Here is a 27,249-nt window from a genome sequence, read left to right as displayed (position 1 = left end):
AGCCACAACTGGTTTTGATATAAACAACTAGAATAGTAGATTCTGACTTACCCAGGATAAGGAGAAGAAGCAAGCCAGTCACAATGGCCAACCATTATAATCCCAGAGACATGGGAGGCTAAGGCAGGAAAATCACAGGTTTGAGGCCAATTTCAGAAATTTAGCAAGATCCTCAGCAATTTAGGATCACCTGTCTCAAAATTTAAAATAATAATAAAAGGACTGGGGGTGTACCTCAATGGTAAAGCACCCTTAGGATCAATCCCCAGTATGTTCCCCCCAAAAAGGAGAGGGAGCATTGGTAGCAAAAAGCCCAAATTAGATAGTCATGGTAGTGCATGCCTGTAATCCCAGCAGCTTGAGAGGCTGAGGCAGGAGAATCACAAGTTTAAAGCCAACCTCAGCAATTTAACAAGACCCTGTCTCAAAATAAAAGATAAAAAGGGCTAAGGATGTAGCTCAGTGGTTAAGCACCTCTGGATTCAATCCCCAGTACCAAAAAAAAAAAAAAAAAAAAAAAAAAAAAAGAACAAACTGTAGTTGTATATAAGACATCCACAGGTTCAACATATATGTATTCAGCACTTATGAATGAGCAAGACTCTGGCACCTCAAAGTATTCAAAAGCCAAGCATCCACAAAAAAAAGACACTTATTTAAGTAATGTATAGTATACATACGATGTTATAAAACTAACAAATTTGCTTCCTAATGGTGTGTGGCTTTTGCTGTTAGCTCTTTAAACTGTGGAAACACTGAGAAACTAATTACTACATCTACAGTACACTGTGTTAGTATCATTTCAACACCATAACCATCTTATTTAATTTGGCATCCCTGTATTTACCCATTCCCATTCCTGAGGCTTGGTGTCCCAGGCCTCAGATAATTGTATAAGGAATTTCTCAATGGATTCAATAAACCTTAACTCCCATTTTTTAGATGGAGTGGATTATTTCATTTATTTTTAAAAGTCAGAAAAGCAGCCAGGTGCGGTGGCAGACACCTGTAATCTCGGAGGCTCAGAAGGCTGAAGCAGGAGGATCACAAGTTCAAAGCCAACCCCAGCAATGACAAGGCACTAAGCAACTCAGTGTAGACCCTGTCTCTAAATAAAAATACAAAATGGGGCTGGGGATGTGGCTCAGTGACAGAGTGTCCCTGAGATCAATCCCCAGTATCAAATAAAATAAAATAAAAGTCAGAAAAGCCATGCTTCTCTTGCCTTTATTTTATCATGCCAGTTGTTTTGTGTGCTTTGAGCTTTCTTGGGTTTAATTTTGGTGTTGTCATTGTTTTAATGGCAAAAGGGAGAGATTCAATAGCAAAGAACAATGTATTATATTAAAATCCAAACTGTTAGCACAAGATGTGTCAAAATTGCCTCTTTACTTTCTACCCTTTTTGAAAGACTATTACATAAACAGGTCCCCAGAAATGTCAACAACAATCTATACCCTCCCTTTGCCCAGACCCATGCCACATCAGTTTATGATTAAGAGAAATTCTTGCCGGTTCAGGCCATACTCAAAGTGTTATTGCAAAGAGACAGTTTGTCCTATTGAGATTTATATCATTTATTTTACTGCTGCCATGGGAGATTAAAAATTAAATCATAATTTTAAATATTTTCATAAAGGTTAGGTAGGCATGTTTGATTTCTTTATTGCTTCACTGAATGTCAGAGGCTAGAGTGTTCACAGAGGACTGACAGTGAGGAATGATGGTATTTATGAAACAAATGTCATTAAGTTTACCTTTGAAGAAGATGCATTCTGGACTTCACCTAGAAAATTATGCACAAATTAATTCCTATGATAATGGAGTGTTTTACCACACCGAGATTGTTGTCCACTACTTGAAAAACCATGACAACAAAATATGTCTAAAACAATGAACTAGTCCCCTTACAGTGTTTCTTCAAAGCTGGGCAGACGTGCAAGCAAGACCCTGAACCTCAGAAGGCTCCAGAACAGTTCTGGCTTGCTCACACAGCTGACAATAACCAGTGAGGCTCCAGCAAGACTATGAAATTTTTCTTCAGGGTCCAATTCTCAGGTTTCTGTATTTTTCTTCCCCAAAGGGAAAATGGAAAGTCAGCCAGTACAGAACCCTTCAATGATAGAGTCCAGTATTCAGTAGGGCTGGTCACATGAGGTGAGGATGGAAATCTCAGAGGAGATAATTTATTTATAGACTATGGAGCCTCAAAACACAAGCAAATTTGGGGGATAGTTTGTGTGTGTGTGTGTGTGTGTATGTGTACACACACACAGTTGGCATCTTTAATATCCTTATGTACACTGTAACTATCTGTAAATACATTTGACAATTTATCAAGGTATGTTCACATCTTGAGGGGCCCCATAGTTTCATGGAACATGGTTTGGGAAATGCTGCTATAGACAAATTATGTCTAGTACAAGACATCTGATATAATTCTTATGATATCCCTGTGACTAATATAGACTAATGAGAACTGGATGAAAACACTCTTGTAGAGTTGCCAGATGAAATACAGAACACCAAATATTGCATGAGACATATTATACTAAAAATTATCCATTGTTTATCTGAAATTCAAAATTCAAATTTAAATGGTCATCTGGTTTTTGTTTTTGTTAAATCCAGCAACTCTATGTTCTTGATGCAGTTCATGAGTCTCCTGACAATTTTTTGTCTTCCCAAGATACAGTTCATCCTTTACCAACGACCTATTGTTCTATTGCCATGGAGTATAGTCCAAAAAATTAAGTCCAACATTATGAATGTGGTCAAGTATTTATTCCTGTATCTTACAATCTCTACCCAACTCATTCCTTTTACCCTATGAAAGAAATCAACATTCTACCTCTACTCTCAAACCCTTCAAGTTTCACATCCAAATTTAGAATCACTAAAGAGACAGTTCCATCTCTTCTGATTATATCATTTGTTCCCACATGAATCAGCAGATGTGGGTAGAGGTCATTGAGCTTGACAAATCTTGGCAGACTCTGTTCTGTAGCTGAACAGTCCAGAAAGATGTCACATTGTGGTAGTCCTGGATTGACCTCTGCCCTACTCATTCATTCATTTATTGAATAAATAGCTTCTGATCACCTAGAATGCACCAGGCACTATGTTAAGAATTTGGGTGTATGCACCAGTGATACAAGATATACATGATTCCTGCCTGCAATGAAGTTACATTCTAGTAGGCAGTGGGAAAGGGGGAAAAATCAAGTAAATAAGATAGATCATTTCAGTTAGTTAAGATAAGTAACAATGAAAGAAACCAGAAGCCAGGAGCAGTGGTGCACACCTGTAATCCCAGAGACTCCAGAGACTAAGGCAGAAGGATTCCAAGTTTGAGATCAACATAGATAAATTAGTGAAACCCTATCTTAAAATAAAAAGGATTTGAGATGTAGCTTAGTGGTAAAACATTTCTGAACTCAATTCCCAGCACAAAGGAGGAAGAGGAGGAGGAGGAGGAGGAGGAGGGAAAGAAAGAAAGAAACTAGAGGAATATAGTACAATGATGACTGGACCAATGAATATGGTAGCTACATTCGATAGCATGATTAAGGTAGGTCTCTTTATGTGATACATAGGCGGAAGCATGAAGAACTAGAAGTTTAAAATGCCAAGATTCAAGGGAAGAGCAATCTAGGCAGAACACAGGCCACAGTGCTTGTTCCTAGAATCGGTAGAGTCAGTAACAGAATCAACATTGATATGGCTTAGTAAAAATGTTCAGTAACCTCCAAGATATCTGACCCCACCCCATGCTTGCTTCCACACTCTTTCCACTAAAGGATATAAACTTAAAGCTAGAAGTGTGTCATACATGATGGTATACACCTATAATACCAGCAACTCGGGAGGCTGAGGCAGGAGGATCACAAGTTAGAGACCAACCTCAGTAACTTAGCAAGATCCTGAGCAACATAGTGAGAACCTGTCTCAAAATAAAAAAATAAAAAGGGCTATAGATGCAGCTTAGTGGTTAAGCCCCTTGGTTCAATCCCCAGTACAAAAAAAAAAAAAAAAAAAAAGCCTGAAGTGGAGAAAATAATGCTAAAAATGGGTCATGAAGCAACAGAAAGGTAAATGTCATTTGACCTCTACTGTCATAATATGTGAGAGAAAACACAGAGGTGGTAGTTGGAGGGCAGTACTTTTCATCATATATAACCTTTCTTTTTAAGGAAGTTCTTTCCTGGAAGATTTCCTCACCTAAAACCTACTGTGATCTTTCATATTCAATTTCTCTGGTTTGTTCCTTGGGGAAAATATGCAGCAGTGTTTTTAGACTCAGCACACAGACCAGATGATTTGGCTCTGTGGCGTAGAATCATTTTGGAATTTTTCCCTCCCTAGAATGAGTAGCAATAACAGCAACAGCAATTAATCCTCAAGACGCTTTTAAGCCCATTTGGGGTTTGAGTTTTTCTATTTATTTTTAAATGACTCCCAAATTACCTGCTTTCTGAGGTGGCAGAAGGAGCAACTGTTTTCTCAGTTTTTGTGTGGTTTACTATGAAGTTGCTAAAAGTGAAGAAGGTGGCCAACTGAAAACTTGAGTGTCAAATACCACAAGTAAGAGACACAGACTGACTAACGTAGGTTGTTTCACAGTGATATTTACAAAATGTAACACAGTGAATGTAGGCCAGATGTGGAAAAGGAGATAAACCAAGACTTGGTGTTTTAACTAGTATGAAAAATGCATAAAGTTACTTTAGCTTTCAGATAAGAGGAAAAGGTGTTATAACTGCCAAAAGGGGCTTTTACAGAAGTTTCAAATAGAAAAAGACAAGATTGAGGGAACTTCAAGAGCCCAGCTGGGTGTTTTCCAAGGGTACTTTTGGTGTAGCAGCAGCTTAGAATTTACCATTGTCTGACCTCCGGGTCTAAGGTTCCAGGACCCTTATTTTGTTAGCACATCCACAGTAAATGCGATTTCCTCAGAAGTCTCACTGTTCATTCAAGAGTGTTTGTTAAAATTATATGAGTCAGACTTTGTGTTCTAGGCATTAAAATGGAATGGTGAGCAATATAAATATTAAGTCTCTCCTGATACGCACATTCTGCCTTCAATTAGGTTAGTACACTTACAACCTAAATATCTGATTTTTCAGATTTGTGAGGTCACACAATCCCAAACAACCAAATTTGACCATTCATGCTACTTAAGAAAACCTAAGGCTGGGGTTGTGGCTCAGTGGTAGAGTGCTTGCCTAGCACATGTGACACACTGGGTTTGATCCTCAGCACCACATATAAATAGATAGATAGATAGATAGATAGATAGATAGATAGATAGATAGAGTCCATCTACATCTAAAAAATATTTTAGGAAAGAAAGAAAATCTAGTCATTTACCAAATTCTTCTCCCAAGGAAAGTTTGAGAGTCCTTAAAGAATACTTACACAGCACTTAGATCCATCCTAGTTACCCAGCACACAGTAGGTACTCAGTAAATGATTTTTATGTATATGAATGAATTTTTTAAATCCCTTACATTTCGATTTGCAAAGCACTTTCATGGTCCTTCCATTGTAATTAATCACTTTACTGTGTGCTCTGCAGAATGTATAGCATTGTGGGGAATAACTAAGAAACAAGACCCTCTCCCTGCCTTCTGGTGGGTCATATCTCATTTGTGGAAAACATGAATATATACATTTGACACTTAACTAAGAATCCAAAATGAGTGAGCAATCTAGAAAAACTCAATGGGTCATTTATTAGCCAGGTAAAGCCTCACATTTGGAAATGAGAAATCCTAACATAGCAAAGGACAAGTTTAATTTGAATTATGCATAGTGCTTAGAGCCCACATTCACACCCCCCTGACTGGAGCAGAGACTTGATGGAAAACATTTGGATTGGCCAGATGGAGCCAAATTCAGGAATTTGGGCTTCACTGGCAGATAGAAAGGAGCCATTTATGAATGGTTGTACAGAGAGAAGCATAATGATATTGCTAACATTTATTATGATTGAAGGGAAGAAAAAGTCAAATATTTCAAACTTCACTAAACAGAACAGAGATATTACTAATGGAATCAAGAAGATTTTTATTTTCACCTCAAAGGGATGAATCTTGAATAAATATATAAAAAGAGTTGTTGCAATAAGATTGGAGGGTTGGAGAATAATCAGAATTCCTTTCAAAAATAAACTATTTCAGTCAGGTGCAGTGGCACATCCCTGTAATCCCAGCAACTCGAGAGGCTGAGGCAGGAGGATCGATTGCAAGTTCAAAGGCATCCTCAGTCATTTAGTGAGGCCCTAAGCAACTTGGAGCATGTCTCAAAAAAAAAAAAAATCAAAAGGTGTGGGGATGCAACTCAGTGGTTATGTGCCCTGGGTTCAATATTTGGTACCAATAAGTAAATAAACAAACAAACTATTTCAGCAGAGAAAAAGAAAGTAAATTGGTTGAAAGTCTCTAATCTCAGGTTGTACTAGATTTCTAAATCAACTTTGCCCTAACATGTCTCTCTCACTACTTCTATTCAATTCAACAAGTACTAACTGATCACCAAGTATATGGTAGGTCTTTGTTAGGCACTGTAAGTATAGAAAAGAAGCATAGGAAGGTGACAATCTGATGAATTATGCTACTGTTGAGTGCTTGCTATACATCAGATTCCTAGCTTTCCATGAATTTAATCCTTTTAACCACCCTGAAAGCTAGATAGGACTATCTTCATTTTGTAAGAAATTAAGATTCAAAAAAGACTGAATTAACCCCCAAACTTAGTAAGTTACTTGCCCTAATGGCACAGAGCCAGCAAGCAACCAGTGGAACCAGGATTCACATTAAGGTCTAACTGATGTTCTTACTTTTAACTACCACTCCATTACCTAGGGCTTACATGCATAAAACAATTAAGGAACAATACAAGCTAATACCATTCAGCATTTCTCATTTGTGATTTTAGTGACTTTGTGATTCTGTAGGCTCTGTGTGACTGGAAGCTGGTAGAAGGGGACTGAAACGTGCTGTAGAATATTATCTTCAGATAACCTTTCTGAGGCCTATAGGTAGGTCAAGCAAGAGAGGGAGAATGTCACAAAATTTCAATCCCTCAACACCTTGACTTATTTCTCCCTCTCCAATTATTGAACCACACACACTTTCTAGCACCTTTCCAGCTCTATGCTTTCACCTTGACCCAATCTTACACAACCCAGATACGTGCCTTGCAGTGTTCTAACTTGAGACAAAACTAGAACACATAATAACTATATGAGATGGGGGATAGAATGTCCCTCATCTAAATAACACTTCTCTCAGCTGGGCTATTGATAGGAGACACAGAAGACAAGTCAATGTTATTATATTCACTGTCAAGTATCTGGAGCATCTAATCTAGTTCAGAGGCCTCTACATTATTTAAAAAGATATATGCACCCAAAATTATATATGAATTTATTTACAAATTACATACACATAAGTATATTAATATATTACATACTAATGATACAAACATACACAGAAATGTTTAAAGGATGGGAAAATAAAACTAGTGGTATTTAAAACATGAGTATACTTTGCATAAATGATACCTAAGTAATTCTATCCTTCCCTAAAACTATTACTCAACAGAGTTTATTGAGAGCAATATGACTTAACATTGGCCCTTAATTTTAAAATCCTATCATACAGCAATTCGAAAGACTTGTTCCAGATTAGGTGGAAATTTATTTGTTTTTGTTTGATTTGGTTGTTTGGTACTGGGAACTGAACCCAGGAGCATTGAGCTTTATCCCCAGTCCTTTTTATTTTTAGACAGGGTCTCACTAAGTTACTGAGGCTGGCCTTGAATTTGCAATTCTCCTGCCTCAGCCTCCCAGTTACCTGGGATTACAGCTGTGCACCACTGCACCAGGCTCTAAATTAGGTTATTTTGATACCAGGTTTTAATGGATCTTGGTTGAAAAAGAGCTCAAAGATACAAAGATAGAAACAGAAGAAATAAATCATTGTCTGTGCTTAATATATCATAATGCATTTTTTAAATATTTATTTTTTAGTTTTAGGTAGACACAATAACTTTATTTTTCTTTCATGTGGTGTTGAGGATTGAACCCAGCACCCCCGCGCATGCCAGGCAAGTACGCTACCGCTTGAGCCAAATCCCCAGCCCTCATAATGCATTTTTTTTAATTTCATCCTCCAATTATTTAAGAACATTTGTTGTAATTTATCTACTAAACTACCTTATTTCCTGATGGCAATCACCTATGCTTACAAAAAATCAGAAGGTATGGTATCTTAACATTCTTACCATAGGGTTTACAAAAATTCTTCATTTGGAAGAATTTTAAAGAGGTTAGCAATATTTCTTTCTAGACAGGTGCAGTGACACACACCCATAATCCTAGAAATTTGGAAATTTGGGAGACTGGATCATGAGGATCAAAAATACAAGGCCAGCCTTGCCAATTACTTAGTGAGACCCTGGCTCAGTGGCAAAGCTCCTGTGGGTTAGTCCCTAGTACAGAAAGAGAAGAGAAGATAATTTGATCAATTTCTGATTTTTAAAATTATACAGATACCGACACGCCGCCACTCTGCTGCCGCCATGTCTCTAGTGATTCCTGAAAAGTTCCAGCACATTTTGCAAGTACTCAACACAAACATGGATGGGCGGCGGAAAATAGCCTTTGCCATCACTACCATTAAGGGTGTGGGACGAAGGTATGCTCATGTGGTGTTGAGGAAAGCAGACATTGACCTCACCAAGAGGGCTGGAGAACTCACTGAAGATGAGGATGAATGTGTGATCACCATTATACAGAATCCATGACAGTACAAGATCCCAGACTGGTTCTTGAACAGACAGAAGGATGTAAAGGATGGAAAATACAGCCAGGTTCTGGCCAATGGTCTAGACAATAAACTCCGGGAGGACCTGGAGCGACTGAAGAAGATTAGGGGCCACAGGGGACTGCGCCACTTCTGGGGCCTTCGTGTCGGAGGCCAGCACACTAAGACCACTGGGCGCCGCCGCCGAACCATGGGTGTATCTAAGAAGAAATGAGTCTGTAGGCCTTTTCTGTTAATAAATAGTTTATATACCAAAAAATATATATTATACAGATACCAAGAGGTTTATTTTAGGTGATAAAGCAATGAAATCACATTAAAAAATTAAAAAGAAGGATGGTGGAATATGTTTCTAAGATGGGAGTCTGTAAGTTGCTGAGGCTGCCTGGAACTCACATTCCTTCCAACTCAGCCTCCATATAGCAGGGATTATAGGTGCAAGCCACCACACCAGGCTCTTCATTTTTAAAATACACTTATTTTTAGGAGTTAATTTTTATTTATTGCTAAAAATCACCTTGAATGGGTAGTTTAAGTCTTTTTAATAGTATCCTCTGGATATCATACTACTACCAACTAATTAGCAAGAAAAGGTCAGCTAATTTGGAATATTTCTCTGTGTTCAAAAGAAAAAGTGTAATTTATCTCTAAGTTCAAGTTTTTAAAATATTTCCCCCAAGTTTACTAGTGAGCCCTCTGGATTGTACAAAAGAGTTCCATGGTCATTCTCCATCTCCTTGCAAACTACTGAATATTTGATTATTTAAGATCATATAAGCCAGAACCTTCTCCCTACACAGGTAAACCGCAGTTTCTTGCAGTGCCTTGAAAACAAAAAATACAGTGAGGACTTTGCTGAAAACTGCTTTAAATTATGAAACACCCACTCTTTCTTCAAGGTGCTGGCAGACATGTGTGACATGTCTATCAGAGATCCAAGTGAGCAGGCAATGCCAATCCAAAGATGAAGAATTAACAAGGCTTGGGGCTGGGGTTGTGGCTCAGTGGTAGAGTGTCCCTGAGTTCAATCCCCAGTACCAAATATAAATTAAAATTTTATTGTTTTCCCCATACCCAAAGAGATCATCTTGCATATTCTCTAGGAGTCCAAACATCCGCCATTTTGGAGACCATTGGCCTAAGATAAACCACCACTAAATGTAAGCCATGAATTTTAAAATCAAATGAGTAGCTGGGTGGTAAAGTCTAAATGAGTAAATGGGTGATTTAAGAGTGTTGAGAAGCTCCCTCACTCTGTCAAGCAGAAGACCATCCTAGGTCTATTCAGAAGTGGGCTAGAGAAGTCAAAATGGGATCAGTGGCTAAACTTAATATTATTGTATGCTAAAAACAGTATTTTTAATTCTATACTGAGAAACATACTTGTGAGAATTAATTCTAAGAAAATAATAAGCAAAGAAATTGCATATAGAATACAACACATTTAAATACAATCTTTAGTGATTGTTAACATTCCCTTGGGTAGTGACAGTACTGGGCATTGAACCTGGGGTGCTCTACCACTGAGCTATATCTGCAGCTCTTTTCATTTTTTTATTTTGAGACAGGGTCTTGCTAAATTGTCCAGGCTGCCTTTGAACCTGGGTTCCTTCTGCCTCAGCCTCCCAATTATCTGGGATTACAGGTGTGCACCATTTAAAACATTTTCTATTGACTCAAAACAGTCTCCCATTTATTAACCATCACAACAAGTCAATGAGATAAAGACTGATCCCTACTTTACAAGTGAGGAAACTGAAGCCCAGAGGGAAGACAATTTTCCCAAAGACACGCTCTGACAAAGTGGCAAACTAAACCTAAAATGCAAGTGTTGCTGTCTTCATCCTGTCCCCAGCCTAACATGACACTCAGTAGTGCCCATTCTGGGAACATCAGCTCAATTGGAAAACAAAATGAATGAATTTCACTTGAGGAACTCCTGTATTCTTCTTCAGTTCCTTGCCTTCAAATCCTAAATCAAGCAATATATCCTGCTTCCCTGACTTTCCAGACATTATTAAACCCCTGAAAATGTACAATTCACTGTCTGCATTCCTCAGTCCTCCAAGGGCCAGGAGCAACTCTGGAAATGCACTTAGGGCACAAACAACATGTGCAGCCTGGTTTATTTTCATCTACAATGTATGCTTACATTTATTCCTCCTACTGGACCATACAGGACTACTAAGTGGCCTGAAGGCCATTTTAGGGGATATGCAGTGCTTCCTCTTAGCTACCACCTAACAGCCCTTAAGTCTGAGAGGCAATGCACAGAGTAAAAACTGCTGTAAAATTTTATCATCTACCACATATGTGGATAGAATAAAGGTGAAAATATTCAAATTCCTTTGGCTTTAGCACTTTGAAACTTAATGTAGCATCCTTCATAGAACTAATTTGTTCTTCAAGGCAGCTTATTAATGGAAAAGAGAAATGAAATATTCCTAAGGGAGTCATTTCAGTATAGATGAAGGTCAGCTAGTCTTTCCTTTAAAAAGTATTAATACCTCAGCATGGAAAAAGCAGCATTGCACACATTCAACAAATTTATTTCCACTTATTTTCTGGTATATATACAAACATATGCATAGATGTATATGCATATGTGTGTATATGCATAAAAAATAAACATACAAGAAAAAGTATTCTTAATGATCAGGGAAGCTATACAGCATCACACAAAGATACACATTAAACTGACAGTGTGAACCTGGGCAAATTAATTGTTTTAGCTTCCTAATCTTTAAAGTGTCAAAAATAACTCCTACCACCATTGGATTATCAGAAGGATAATATGAACCAATACAAGTTAAATGCTTAGCACACTTCCTGGCAATTGGCACTCAATAAATGTTAGATTTTTTTTAAATGATGACTATTAGTTATCATCATCATTATTAATATTGATACTATTACTATAATCATCATTATTATTGCACAAGCAAGAAGCTTAAAGACTCATTTCTTCTGGAATGAAGTGAGAAAAGCCTATGTTGTCACTACAAAAAATTATTAGCCTGGAGAAGACTTGAGGAGCATGGTCCAGTAGTCCATGAAGGGATTTAACAAGAACAATGCTGAGAAATTGTTCTCAATGTAAATGAAACAGTGGCCAAGGAGAAATGGGCAAATCTAAGTAGGAGAGACATAGTTGGAAAAAAAAGAAACTTTCTCAACTTCTCTGGAAATTGAACAGACAACCAAGAAAGCTGACTGGGTCCCTAGATACTACCTAAAAGTTACAAATACAGCATTTGTTCAGCATAAGTTAGTTCTAAAGGCCCAAGAATTCTATTTATGAATCTCTAATGCATCATATGCCCACAAGCTATAATGGGAAATTTTCATTATCAATCTACAGGAAAATCATACCAGAACCCTGGTTTCTGCCCTTTGACCAAAGCCAGTTCACATAACTACAGCAGCAGCTCTCTGCCCCAGTACCATAAAGAGCACGATCTCCAGTACATCTTCCCAGCACCATTATCACTTTCACCTTTAAATGTCATCATCTGAAGAAATTAATGGGCACATTAAATTTTCCACCTGCAAATGAGAAAATCCAATTTTTTTCAGATGACTCAGGCTGAGAAGTAGTATGAATTTTCCATCTAACAATGAACTCAGAAAAGTCAACACCACACCCACATGAAGTTTTATTGATTTTCTTTATGCCAAGCCAATCTAAAAAGTACATTGCTCTCTTAATACAAAAGGCTCAGTTACAGAATCACCAAAATGAGTGTTGTGAGCTAAACTGGCACTTTAATGTCAAAGAGGTATGGCCCTAGATTTTAACATCTGTGAGCTCTTTCTATATATCTCCAATGTTCTTGTATAGTCTAAGGATTGGACAAGCCTCTGAACTGATTTTCCTTGTGTATTTCAAATAGTCAAGCCCAACATTTACTGGAATCCTGCCCATCTTCATAGCTTCTTAAAGTATATTTTCCTCCATTTTCAAAACAAAATGTATATGTCTCCCCCAACTCAGTGAGGTTGGACTGATTGCTAAAAATAACTTGGAAAGAAGACTCAACAATTTTGAGAAGGTCAATTTTTAAGATACAAGGCAGGACCATACCCAGAGTACAAGACATAGATGGCACAATCAGAAAGCTCACAATCATCACGTCATTTCCTTATAAAGGTGGTTTTTATCACATGCACCAGACAGCCCTGCTTCTACCAAGATTATTTCTAGAGAAGTGACACTCCTCTAACAGCTAATCTGTCTGTTCACACCCCTGACTTTGCCCCCACTTTCTGTAAGGGCTGTCTGGAGAATTTTTGGAAAGCTCTTTGAGATGCTTAGGCCAAGGATGCCTCAGGTGCCATACTCTTGAGACCAAGCAAATCTCCACAGTCAACCTGTACCCCAGCTGATACTATGGAGTCCTGCCACCTTAGGGAATAAACTATTATAGGCACCCAGCATGTAGTCAATGAGCTGGAATATGTACATATGTACAAAATATTACCATTCTGATCTGTATTGGGCTAGCTTTTTGCAAACACTGACTCCCAGCATGCATGCACATGAACACACATACACACACCCACAGTCACAGAGACCTATTCCTGGATCCTACTGTTCCTCCAGTTCTGCCAGGCTAAGTAGATAAAATGTTCCACACTAAGAATCTTATAGCTGTTTCCAGCTTAATGGGCTGGTGTCCCTTCCCCCTGCTCAGCTCCCTATATTTTAAAGAGGGTCTCTGGGAATAAAACAATATTTTCTTTCTCTAATGGAAAGTTCAGGCTTTGAGGCCTGCCTGTAGGGGAAGAATTTGGCAAAGGAAGATCTTTCCCCACACCCTACAAATCACAAGTCTTGGGTGACTGCCTACTCCCTCGACATAAAGCTGGCTCCAAGTGTAAACACACACATATGGTGTCCAGCTGCCTCTCACTTTAGAGTCAGAGACTTGGCCTTCCTCTTGTCTTCCCCAACCTACATTCCATCACCTCCTCATAGATCACTGATGGGAGCCATATGTTCAGAATTTACATGCACTGTATTCATAATGGAAAATTCTAGTCAGACTTCTGCAATAGATATTTGGATGTCAACTTTGTTAAATTTCTCTGGACACAGAGCAAAACCATTTGGCAGCCGTCTGTCTCTCCACATCTTATAAAAGTAAAATAATTTTTTTGCACTTAGGTAGACTGCCTTCACTAGAGATTCTGAAGACTTTCACAAGTATGTGATTTCCTTTGATCAGTTTAGACGAATAGATCGCTTTCAGGGGTGAAACTTAAATCTACTTTTCTAAATACATTCCAGTTTGTCTTCACACAAAAGAATATATACTACACATACAAGTAATGTGTCATTCAGTTGCAGAAGTCTATACTTTATATAGACAACTATTTCCCCGTGTCCTGATCTGTGCCAGTTTAGCACCTGCTTGGAGAGTATCTTATGTGGTTCTCCAATTGTTTCCAATATGTTAAGCTGATCTTGCTGACCATATTGTAACAAGCTTGAGACCCTGGTCCACATATGATATTCTTTATATAACCTACCACAGTGGAAGGCAGACAGAAGGAACTCTATAAAGTGAATGGGTTGGATCAAATTATCTTTTTAATCAATTTCTATAAAATGTTATGTTAGGGAGGCCATTTTAAAATAAATAAAATGAAGGCATGTAGCTAGGGAAAGAGTAGAGACAGGGGGACTTTTGTGGAGGGAAAGAGCTGTTCTGTGTCCACATAGTGGTGGCTACATGGATCTATATGTATGTTAAAACTCATAACTGTACACGCATCAGAAAACTGATTTTACTAAATTGTAATCTTTAGGATTAAAAAATTAAAATAAAAGCAAATGAATGAATAAATTCTACTTTTATATCCTGTTCTCTCACTAAACTTAAAACAATCTAATTACTTTGGTTTCTTACTCAGAATTGAGTGAAGTACTCCTTTCAAATCACCCTGAATTTCTCAATTTAAAGTTACATAAAACACCTTTTATATCAGGGACAATCTTCACATGAGTTCAGATATCTCTATACTCTTTAGTAAAGGCTATCTTCAGAATCATGCCAGAGGTTACAATATCCAAGCTGATCAAATGAAAATGAAGGTCAAAGAAGTCTATGAAAATGGCAGCCTAGAACTGGGGATGCAGTGGGGGGAGGTGTTGTTGTTTTTTTTTTGTTTGTTTGTTTTGTTTTGTATGTTTTTTGGTACTGGGAATTGAACCCATTATCACTTTACACCACTGAGCCACATCCATAGCCCTTATTTATTTTTAATTTTCAGAAAGGGTCTCACTAAGTTACTAAGGCCCTTGCTAAATTGCTGATTCTCCTGCCTTAGCTTCCAAGGTCTCTAGGATTACAGCCACTGGGCCCCAGTGGTTAAGGGGCCCAGAGTTAAATCTTCAGCACCACACACACACAAATAATAATAAAATAGCATTTAAAAATAACTGGGGACAGTGGTGCATGCCTGTAATCCCAGCAGCTCAGAGGACTAAGGCAGGAGGATTGCAAGTTGAAAACCAGCCTCAGCAAAAGCAAGGTGCTAAGCAACTTGGTAAGACCCTGTCTCTCAATAAAATACAAAATAGGGCTGGGGATGTAGCTTAATAGTTGAGTGCTCCTGAGTTCAAACCTCAGTAGCCCCCAAAATTAAAAGTAAAAATAAAAAGATAAAGGCAGAGGCAGGGCTAGAATGTGACTAGTGCATTTTAACTATATCATAAAAGTAAAAAAAAAAAAATAGGAGTTTTCTATTTACCACAAAGGATTTGAGACTATATATATATATATATATATATATATATATATATATATATATACACACACACACACACACACACACACACACACACATATATATATATATATATATATATATATATATATATATAATTATGTTAACTAAAATTTTTTTAAAAAGCAACAAAGCCACAGGAAAGGGTAGGAGATACTGAAGCCATAGAGTCCTACATAATTAATAAAGTTGGAGCTACAAATTTGGCTCTGAACAATCTGGCAGCCAAAGCCAAATGATCATGTTTCCACATGCTCATTTACCAGATTTGTATTGTCCGTAAGGAATAAAAGCATACCAGTTCCTCAGAATAAACAAAGATTTTCCTGGCACTTAGTTCTAAAATTTCTCATGTGAAGATGTCATATAGAGGACACTGAAAAATAAAGTAGATGAAGTCTTTAACAATATCCTTACACTATATTTAACTAGTTCCTCAGGATTCTAAAAATGAATTCTATAAAAATATTACTGAATCAAAGAAGTTATGACTTTAGGTAATTTACCTCTCTTAGCCTACTCTGCCTTCTCCACCTACTGAATTAGATGTTGAATTTATTGACCACCTTCTAGGTCCCTATCAGTTCTGACAGTCTTTGATTCTGACTTTATAAACTAAATTTTATTCTTCCACCAACTTGTATAATTTCTTCAAATCTTTTTTTGTTGGGTGTATGTATATATGCATGCATGCACATATCTTCAATGGCCTGGAACATTCAGTTTTCTTTCACATCTTCAAATGGAGCCAACTTCAGATATAGATATAACAGACAGCTTAAAATCAGATATAATTATTTAATGATTAAAAAGTCCTCCTCACCAGACACAGTGGTGCATACCTATAATCGCAAAAACCCAGAAGGCTGAAGCAGGAGGATCACAGGTTCAACTTAATGAGATCCTGTCTCAAAATAAAAAATCAGGGACTGGGGTTGTGGCTCATTGGAAGACTGCCCGCCTAGTGCATGTGAGGTGCTAGGTTTGATCCTTAGCACCACATATGAATAAATAAAAAATAAAGGTATTGTGTCTACCTACAGCTAAAAATATATTTTTTAATTTAAAAAATAAATTTTAAAAAATAAAAAGGGCTGAGGATGTAGCTCATTGGTAAAGTGTCCCTGGGTTCAATTCCCAGTACAAAGGAAAAAAAAAAAAAAAGGTCTCAAAGACCACACATCATTACTTCCCCAAATATAAACCATAAAACCTTTTCCTCAGACCCAAATGCCTGAAATTGTGCCATACTTTGGAGAAGGAAAGAAAAAATATCTATTGACTACCTACTATGTGCTAGTACTTTTACATGGATTGGCTAATTTATTCTTTATAACAATCCAATGAGTCGAGTATTACTACCCCATTAAGAAATAGGCTTCTTGTAAATTTGTACTCTGTCAACTTGCTAAACTGGAACTAGATCTCCAGGATTCCCTGTCCTATTCTCAATAGTTCAGCATGGGCCACAGCGATATATTGCATAAGACTTGGAAGAAGGAAGTGAAGCACTAGCAATTTTTTTTCTATACCCAGAAGATCATTGGAGGGCAACCAGGTGCTGTTGCGGCTTAGGCGTGTTGTCTCTTCTCTCCTGGCTCTCAGTTTTGGCATAGGGCATTTTCAGCCCACATCAACTAGTAAACCTCCTCCTTCAGCTTCTCTGGCTCAGAAGCCAGGTGACTGGGTCTGCAATGAAGTATACCAGCTTCTTCTTCAGAACGTACCCAGCTTTGAAGTTGTTTGGCTTAGAGGCTATGAGAGATTGATGTGGGTTCCAGTTTGTGTTCATGGGTTCCCACAGATCCTCATAAGTTCTAGTTTGGCCTTGCTCTCCCCCATTTCACATCCATTCCTCTCATCTGCAATACTGACTTCAGGCCCAGCACCAGATGCAGAACAACAGCCTTATGTGAACTGTTAAATCAGCTCCCACAATTGCATAAGATCAGACCCCATAATAAATCCTTTGTGTTTGATATCATTCTTAATGGTTCTGCTTCTCTGATTGAACACTGGATGATATGAGGCCCAATGAAGTAAAATTATTTTCCCAAGGTCACAAAGCTGGGATGCACAGTTACAAATCAAAATATGTCTCTCTGACTCCAAAGTTTTACTAAGTAAAAAACTCCCTGTCACCTAAGCTCTGATGAGAAGCAGCACGAATTTTCCCAGGGAGCTAGTAAATAATTGTATCAAGACTCTCAAGCTCCTGCACCCCCCACCCCGCACCAACATGCTTTATTCTCTCCCACTTAATATACTATATATATTGAACTATTATATTTTACTGATTGCCTGACCACCCCACCAAAATATAGCTCCATGAGGGCAAAAGGGCATGCCTGTTCTATTCACTGATATATCCCTGGTACCTAGAAAAATATTTTGCTCATAGCAGATGCTCAATATTTATTGTTGAATGAGTGGAAGTAAATCATAATGGCCAACAGGGACATCACTTTGAGATAATAAGAAACGCTAAAATAATCCAAATTTAGTCAAGGAAAATTATAATAAATGTTTTGGACTTCAGTCTCTCTTCTCTCTCTCTCTCTTTTTTATTTATTTTGGTATTGGGGATTGAACCCAGAGGTGCTCAACCCCTGAGCCACATCCCCAGCCCTTTTTATTTTTTTTATTTTTGAGACAGGATCTTGCTAAGTTGCATAGGGTCTCACTAGATTGCTGAGGCTGGCCTTGAATTTGTGATCCTCCAACCTCAGCCTTCCAAGTCACTGGGATTGCAGGAGTGTGTCACCATTCCTGGTTTCCTGTCTGTCTTAAAGCAAAAGCTAATGGTGAGAATGAAATGATTAGATAGTGTCAAGAACTCAGATCACTGAAATGAGAAACTAACACCACCACCACAAAAATAATAATAATAATAATGTCTACGTGCAAAGGAGACATTGTTTACCTCTGGCCTTTCTTTATCTGCTCAGGAATCAAAACCCATAGGCCATAGGAAACAGCTCAGACATAGAATCAGACTGCCATGGCCAGAAGTACTTTAAAAATACATTTCATTTTACAGATGAGGACACTAAAGTCCAGAGAAAAGTGAATTTCCTAAGGTCACACAACTAGATCTGCGTATTCTGCTACCTAGGAACAAGAGATTTCCACTCTACTGTGACCTTGAGAAATTACTTAACCTCTCTAAGTGGTTAAGGGAGAATAATAATATCTACCTCAGAAATGACATGAGAATTAAATAATACATGTGAAGGATTTAGCACTGTGCCTGACACTAGTAAATATCAGTAAATGTTAGTTATTTTTCCCTGCCAGACACAAAAAAGGTGAACATACTATAACCCATCAATACAAATCTCCTTATCTTCTCCTTTGTCCATATATAAATACAACTTATATAACCTAAATCAGACTTTCTACTTGCTTAAAATTTTTTAAGATAAAAATTTCTGAAACTACTTTAAGAATCTAAGAAACTCCAATAAAAATGCAAACTTCAAAACCAGAGACACTTATTTGCTGAATAAACAGATTCATTGCTGGATTTCTTTAGCTAGTATATTCCATTGGCACATTTAAAATTGGAATTGTTTACCAGAAGTGCACTTACTGACTACCATTTCAGAATAAGGAGCAATGGAAGAGTTCCAGGCACACCTGCATTCATTTCAAGCCATCTGGAAAGTTCCTGACATCCTCATTTCCCCCAATGTAAGTTTGATAGTCCCCAGGCTGTTGTCTGTCCTCTAAAAGTTGAAAGGAAGGAAAGGAAGTCACTTTTGAGAGGGGGTCTACTCTGAAAAGACTTTAGTAGAACTCCTATCAAATTTGGCATTTTGCTAGGAGTTTCTTAAAGACACAAAGAAATTGTGAAATTGTGGAATGACTGGCAATGAACTTGGCAAAAGTAGTGCACCACCAGCTGCATTTTCAAATCTCATTCTATAGAGGATCACATCTTCTACCACCTCTTAAAGCTTACCCTGTTGTACTTAACTTGAAGATGTTACTAGAAAGTGGAATATAATTTCCATAATCTAAAAAATATGCCCATAGAGCCATGTTATAAGCAGATACCTATCTTATATTGCAAGGGAAAAATTGAATTCATGTTTGCAACTACAGTCACACATTGCTTAAAGACAAGTATATGTTCTGAGAAAAAATTGTTTTTATGCAATCATATAATATACTTATATAAACTAAGATGGCTACAGTGTCAATGGGCAATATGTGCTACCATCATGTATGCAGTCCACTGTTGACAAAAACATCATTATGTAGCAAGTTACTATATGTCCAGTAACTCTACTGTCCTCTACTTGTATCAAATGCAAGTGCATCCCATCCTGACTATTCCTAGGGTCTTATGACACACAATAATTAAAATTCTTAGCAGGCACTGCTGAACTCCAGTAGGTGGGAAGAAAAATAGAGCGATTCAAGTCTAATTTTTGGCTGCCATTACAACCATGACCAGGGCCTCCTAGATATCCTGAATAGATACTACTGCTGCTATTTCCCATAATCTCTCTTTGGACTTGAGATTTGCTATGTGGCAGGCAGTGAATCATCCAACTACATTCTACCTCCAACAACAAAGAACATGTAATACAGGGGCAAAGAATATAGCTCAGTGATAAGGTGCTATCTAGTATGTACAAAGCCTTGGATTCAATTCTCAGCACTGCAAAAAAAAATGTTAGGGATCAGAAATTCTCTTAAAAGAAGTCTTCACATGACAAAAAATACCATAAAGCAGATAATTTGGGTCACAAAGTAAGGCGTAGAAGATGTAGAGATTCAAAAAGTTGGCATGGAATCTAAGCTCTACCACTTACTAGCTGGGTACACCTAAACCAATAACAATCTCCCTGAATTTCAGTTTCATTGTTTATAGCATGGACATAATTAAAATCCTACTTAATGGGATTGTTGCATTAAATGATATATGTGTTACAGTGTCTTCCAGTTACCTTATGGTTCTTCAGTATAAACAGTGTGATATTATGTCTTTGCCAGTTTATTTTGGGTTGACCTTTAGAGTCAGTTAGCTACTCTCATAAGGATGTACAGACAGGAACAGAGAGCATGATGCCAGAAAGGCTCACACTATGGATGTGATGACAATTGCTTTTGTTACCTTTATCTCAGACACAGGACCACCTCCTCTTTGCTAATTAGTATAAAAAATGCAAAAAGTGATTTTCTAATTGACTGGTCTGTTAATTTGCATAATATTAAAAATGGATTTTCACTGGTTTAAAAAATGGCTAAAGTAAAAGAATGGAATCCTATTGAGAATAAGTTATATTCCATGTATTTATAACATGCCCAAACACAATCTACTGGGCTAGGTTTGTGGCTCAGTGGTAGAGCGTTTGCCTAGCATGTGTGAGGCACTAGCTTCAATCCTCAGCACCACATAAAAATAAATAATGTATAAAAATACATTCTACTGTCATGTATATCTAAAAAGAACAAATTAAAAAATGACTAAAATGCCAGGTGCAGTGGCACATGCTTGTAATACCAGCAACTCAGGTGGCTGAGGCAGGAGGATCATGAGTTCAAAGCCAGCATCAACAATAGCAAGGCCCTAAGCAACTCAGTGAGACCCTGTCTCTAAATAAAATCAAAATAGGGCTGGGGATGTGGCTAACTGGCCTAGTTTCCCTAGGTTCAATCCCTGGTACCCCCCCCCCCAAAAAAAAAACATGGCTAAAATATTTTAGAGACTTCCCTACCCTTGTATTAACAGGTATAAGTATCCAAAGAATCTTGTAATTTGTCCATACACTTAAGAAAAGCACTTGAAGGTAAATACCTAAAGAGACCTTTTCAACCCATCAGTTTTAAAATTTGGCTAGGTTGTTTAATGTCTACTATAAAGCATAAAAAAACTCTGCTTTTGGGAATGATATCCCTAAAAATACAGGAGTAGGGAACGACAGAGCTCTGTCCCACCTTAAAAGCAACTGATGAGCTAGGTTTTTTGTTTGTTTATTTAAAAAAAAAACCCTAAGAATCAACTTTTGAAGAGCTCTTAAATTACAAAATAGAAAACCCAACAACAACTAGAGAAAGGCTTGAAGAAAGAAGTGGCAGCTTTGGGTATGAGACCACAATGCTATTTTAAATTTCCCACCCACCACATCCAGCCTACATGGGAGCTTTTAAAAGCCCTTATTCCCACATGTAGCTCTTTTCCCAAGCTCCTCCTTCCCAGGATTATTGGTCTGTCTATTGCTTGTCCCAAGTATTTTGCCCTTGCCCTGACTGCAATAGCCAGTACCTGTGCCTTTATAAGCTTTTTGTGAAGCTAACTGCTATAAAACTTGGAACTCCTAGTTGGGTAAAATGAAAGGTAGCATTTGCTCTCTTCCCTGAGAAAAGTGATAGAATAGATCAAGATCCACCTTCCATTCTCCCAATAGGCAGTGATCCTATGAACTACAGCCCATACCTTTGACACAGATTGCCAGTGCCAGAGAGAGGAATATGTGTCTTATTCTCAAAGAATTGGGTCTTGACTTGTTCTGCCATTTTCCTCAAGGAACAAAGCATGTACTCCTAGCTACTTGGGAGGCTGAGACAGAAAGATTCCTTGAGACCAGGAGGTCAAAGCCAGTTCAGGCAATATAGTGAGACCCCCATTACAAAAATAAATAATTTTAAAAGCTCCTGTGTATACTGAGGAATAGATGAATGCATACACATGCCCTGTGAGGACCAGACACTCAGGAAAGGACTGAGAAGGGCTGGGGGTATAGTTCAGTAGTAGAATCTTGCTTAGCATGTGTGAGATCCTAGGTTCCATCCCCAATACTACAAAAACAGAAAAGGCTGAGAAGATCCTGAGCTTTAATTTCCATCTAGCCTTCAAGCCCCATGAAAGTAGAAAGTGAAAGCTAAGACAGAGTTGTAAACAGCTCAGATAAGCAGTGAGTGAGCACTCCAACACAGAACCTATTTACAAACACTGGGAATTAGTCCTTTTACTTTATTTTATTCTGCCTTTTATCTTTTGTTGACTCCAGGCATTTAAGGTCATTCTGCCAAAACACCAAGTGATCACCATGCTAATAGAACAGAGTTCAGAGCTGGGTACTATGGCAAACACGTTAATCCCAGCAGCTCAGGAGGCTGAGGCAGGAGGATCATGAGTTCAAAGCCAGCCTCAGCAATTTACCAAGGCTCTAAGAAACTCAGTGAGACCCTGTCTCTAAACAAAATACAAAATGGGGCTGGGGATGTGGCTCAGTGGTTGAGTGTCCCTGAGTTCAATCCCCAGTACCAAAAATAAAAAATAAAAAAACAGAGACTTCAGGGACCACATATGACAAAAGTACAAGCAAAAATGGTTTAGAGAAGCCACTAAACAAACACCAGCAGCCCACACAGCTAACAAGAACAAATTCTGATTAGGATGGAGAATCTCATTTCCCGAATTATCACACTGTAATATTCCAAATACAGTTTTCAACAAAAAATATTAAAAGGAATGCAAACATAAAAGCATATGGCCTATCTACAGGAATAAATAAATAATAAAAAGTGTTCCTTAGGAAGTCCTGGCACTGGACTTACTAGACAAAGGCTTTAAATGAACTATGAGATATGCTCAAAGACCTAAAGAAAACCATGGACAAAAACTAAAGTAAAACAATGTCAACAAATAGAGAATATCAAGGAGAGATAGGAATCATTTTAAAAAATAGAAACAGTAATGAAAATTCACTACAGGGGCTTAACAGCTAATTGAGCAGACACAAGAAAGAACTGGCAAATTTACAGATTGGTCAGTTGAGATCATTCAGTCAGAGAAGCAGAAATAGAAAAGAAAGAAAAAAAGAACACAGCTGGGCTCAGTGGCGCCAATCTCTCATCCCGGGAACTCAGGAGGACCACAAGTTTGAGACCAGACTCAGCAACTTAGCAAGGTCCTAAGCAACATAGTGAGATTGTGTCTCAAAATAAAAAAGGCTGAGGATGTGGCTCAGTGGTTAAGCCCCCCTGGGTTCAATTCAAGCACCACCATCACCACCACCACCACCCCAAAAAAACCCAAGCCTAAGAGACCTGTGAAATGTCATCAATTATACTAACATATGTATGCAGAAATAGATTCCTGGAAGTAAAAGACAGAAAAGAGCAAAGAATATTTGAAGATATAATGACCAAAACCTTTCCAATTGGATGAAAATCATATATCTATGTATGCGTCCAAGAAGGACAACAAAATCCAGGCATGATAAAATCAAAGATATCCACACCAAGATGCATAATAGTCAAAAGACTGACAAAGAAATCACCTTAAGAAAACTGAGAAAAGTAACCTGTCCTATGAGGGATGTTCAATAAGATGAACAGGCAATTTATCCTTGGAAACCATGAGGGCAATAGGATGGCATAGTCAAATTTTTGAGCCAGGCTTGGTGGTACATGCTTGTAATCCCAGAAACTCAGGAGGTTGAGGCAGGAGGATCACAAGTTCAAAGCCTGCCTCAGAAATTTAGTGAGGCCCTAGGCAACTTAGTGACACCCTGTCTCTAAAAAATAAAACAGGACTGGGGATGTGGCTCAGTGGTTAGGCATCTCTGGGTTCAAACCCTGATACCAAAAAATAAAAATTAAAAAAAAAATTGGAAGAAAAATAATATAAACCAAGAATTCTACATCTAGCATAACTATCCTGCACAAATGAAGCAAAATTTACAACATCCCCAGGTAAACAAAAACAGGAGTTCATCACTAGTAGACATGCCTTACAGAAGGAAATGAAAGCACACGGGATATTAACCCAACACCATCTGAAAAAAATAAACAATGGTAAAAGTATTTATAGAGGTAAGTATAAAAACTGATAGTATTTCATATATACTTTGTAACTGTCTCCTCCCCACTTTTTTCTAAATAGAGAGAGGGAGAAGAGAGAGAGAGAGAGAATTTTTTAATATTTATTTTTCAGTTTTCGATGGACACAACATCTTTATTTTATGTGGTGCTGAGGATGGAACCCAGAGCCCCGTGCATGCCAGGTGAATGCATTACTCCTTGAGCCACAACCCCAGCCCCTGTCTCCCCCCTTTTTGATGGATTACTTTTGACCCCAAATGATTTAAAATGAATAAGGAAATGATTACAAAACTATGGTAATGAGCACATAAATATGTAATCTGTGAAAATAACAAAAAGAATTTATGTAGACTATTGAAATTAAGAAGTAACTGCACAGAAATTTCATCCCCTTAAGCTGCAGACAGTTCTTAACTCTCATTTCCTATAGTGTTGAGTGTGTGTGTGTGTGTGTGTGTGTGTGTGTGTGTGTGTGCGTGCATTGCTGGGTTCTAAACCCAGGACTTCATGCATGCAAGGTAAGTACCCTACCACTGAGCTACATCCCCAGTCCTCCTATACTACTTTTATTTTGCACTATTTATACTTAACAAAGTTGGTAAGTATTGTGGGATATCTTCTATAGGGAAACCAAAAAGGCACACAAGAGAAATGGCAACCACAGTGCCTGCCCTTAAAAGAGTCTGGCATCCAAGTTGGAAAACAAAGATCAATATCCATAAAACAATGAACATAAGGTACTGGGACCTAGATAATAAAAAGCTAACTTACATACTAGCCAGACACAGTGGCACAGGCCTATAATCCCAACAGCTCAGGAGGCTGAGGCAGGAGAATTCCAAGTTCATAGCCAGCCTCTGCAACTTAGTGAATCCTTAAGCAACTTAGCAAGACCCTGTCTCAAAATATTAAAAAGGGCTGGGGTTGTAGCTCAGTAGGTAAGTACCTCTGGGTTCAATGCCCAGTACAAAACAAACAAACCAACATAGGATAGGATTTTTGTAACCATCAAAAGGCAATGTGCAGGTGCTAGGGGTATGGCTCAGCAGAAGAAAAAGTGCTTAGCATGCATGAGGCCCTGGGATCAATTCCCAACACCAAGAAAAAAAAAGAAAAGAAAAAAGCATTGGATAGCCAGACGAAGTAGCAAACACCTATAATCTACTATTTAGGAAATTGAGGCAAAATGATCATAAGTTTGAGGCCAGCCTGAGCAACTGAGTGAGACCCTGTCTCAAATTTTTCAAAAAAATTTAAAAGGGATATAGATGTAACCTACAGTGGAGCACTTGCCTATTATGCTTGAGGAGGGTTTAATCCTCAGCACCACAATAAATAAATAAATAAATATGATGTATAGAATAACATAATAAAAGCTGTATCATATAGAAATACAATTCTCAGTGATATGCAGGATGACCTGAAAGAATTTAAGGCTAGATTCAGAAAAATACCAAGAAAACTATTACAAAATACACATGTACAATACTGCAGGGCAGCCTGAACGAGGATTAAAGGGGATATAATAGAGTAGAATGAAAACATCTCAGAGGGCACAAACAAATTCAGAGTGAGGTGACTTCTAAAATAAGGTAAAGGAGATAAAGATTTCAATAATTTGATCCTGAAATACCCTGAAAAAATGATGGTACCATATGATGAAAATAATGTCGCTTAGAGGGGGAAAAGCAGAAACACTTGGTTTGGAACAAATTGATACTGAGGTACAAACAAAAACTCCAAATAGAAATGCCAGGTGGCAGTTGAAGCCCAGATGAAGTCAGAACCATAGCATAAGTCTCCTCATAGAAGTGGTAGCTGAATTATGAATGTCGATTCATGACTGTAACATACATTATAATTTGCTTACCAAAAACCTATTCCTCATTTCTTTCCTGCTTAGAAAATCCCAATTTTGTCCTATTTCAAGCACCCATGTTCTTAAGGGAGGTTGGGAGCTCTCCCCTCTCCAAAGGGACAAATTAGAGGGTTTGGTCCAAACCAGTAGCTCAACCTTCCTGTACAGGAAAAACACCTGGAGAACTTTTTAAATGTTGATGCCTGGGTCCCACAATCAGCAATTTGTATTTAATTGCTCTAGGACCTGCCTGGGCAGGCAATTGTCAAGTGCAGCCAAATTGAGATGCACTGGTCTAAGCCAACCAAGGCATTTTCACTCCATTGGCAGTAATTGATTTTGGCAATCCTGTCCATGGGTTCTGGAGGGACGTCGGGTGGAAGCTTCAAAAAAGAAAGTTTTTCTTATTTGTAAAATTAACTGCACTGTAGGCAACACTTTTTTTTTAAGTGAAGGTAACCATTTCTACGTGCAATGCCTGGAACTGCCACAGCCTTCTTGCAATCCTGAAAGAGATATGCTAAAGATAGAAGACGAAAAAGTGGAAAACACCTGCCTTCTGAATGCGGCTCTTGAGCTACTGAATTGACCAACTCTGGAACCTCTCTGCCTTCAGATGTCTTGTTAAAAGAAACAAATTTGTCCTAGTTGCTTAAGTCACCTTGAGTTTTCTGTTACTTGTAGCTGAAAGTGTTCCAGTTGAAAACATATATAGCTGTCCCTGCCATGGAGTTCCATAAAACATGTCATATATTTCATACTAAATATTATACTACATTGTTTTCATTGATTTCCTGTCTCCTTCCCCAATTTTTGAGTTCCCAGAAGACAAACATCATGTCCAACATATTTTTGCATTACTACTGCACAATACAGGTCTCCAAACATAAATAAATATTTAAATATTTTTTTAAATGTTTGATGGAT

General features: G+C 37.9%; 1 pseudogene across 1 annotated transcript; it reads left to right on the top strand.

Moving 5' to 3' along the window:
* Window positions 1–8,573: 8,573 nt before the first annotated feature.
* Window positions 8,574–9,090, top strand: LOC308638772 (small ribosomal subunit protein uS13-like; annotated as a pseudogene). Its single transcript has one exon. The product of its transcript is annotated as a small ribosomal subunit protein uS13-like (transcript).
* Window positions 9,091–27,249: the final 18,159 nt, after the last annotated feature.

The sequence above is a fragment of the Spermophilus citellus genome (assembly GCF_964194105.1).
Source record: "Spermophilus citellus genome assembly, chromosome: X".
NCBI lineage: Eukaryota > Metazoa > Chordata > Mammalia > Rodentia > Sciuridae > Spermophilus > Spermophilus citellus.
This window is presented reverse-complemented; position numbering and strand designations above follow the sequence as displayed.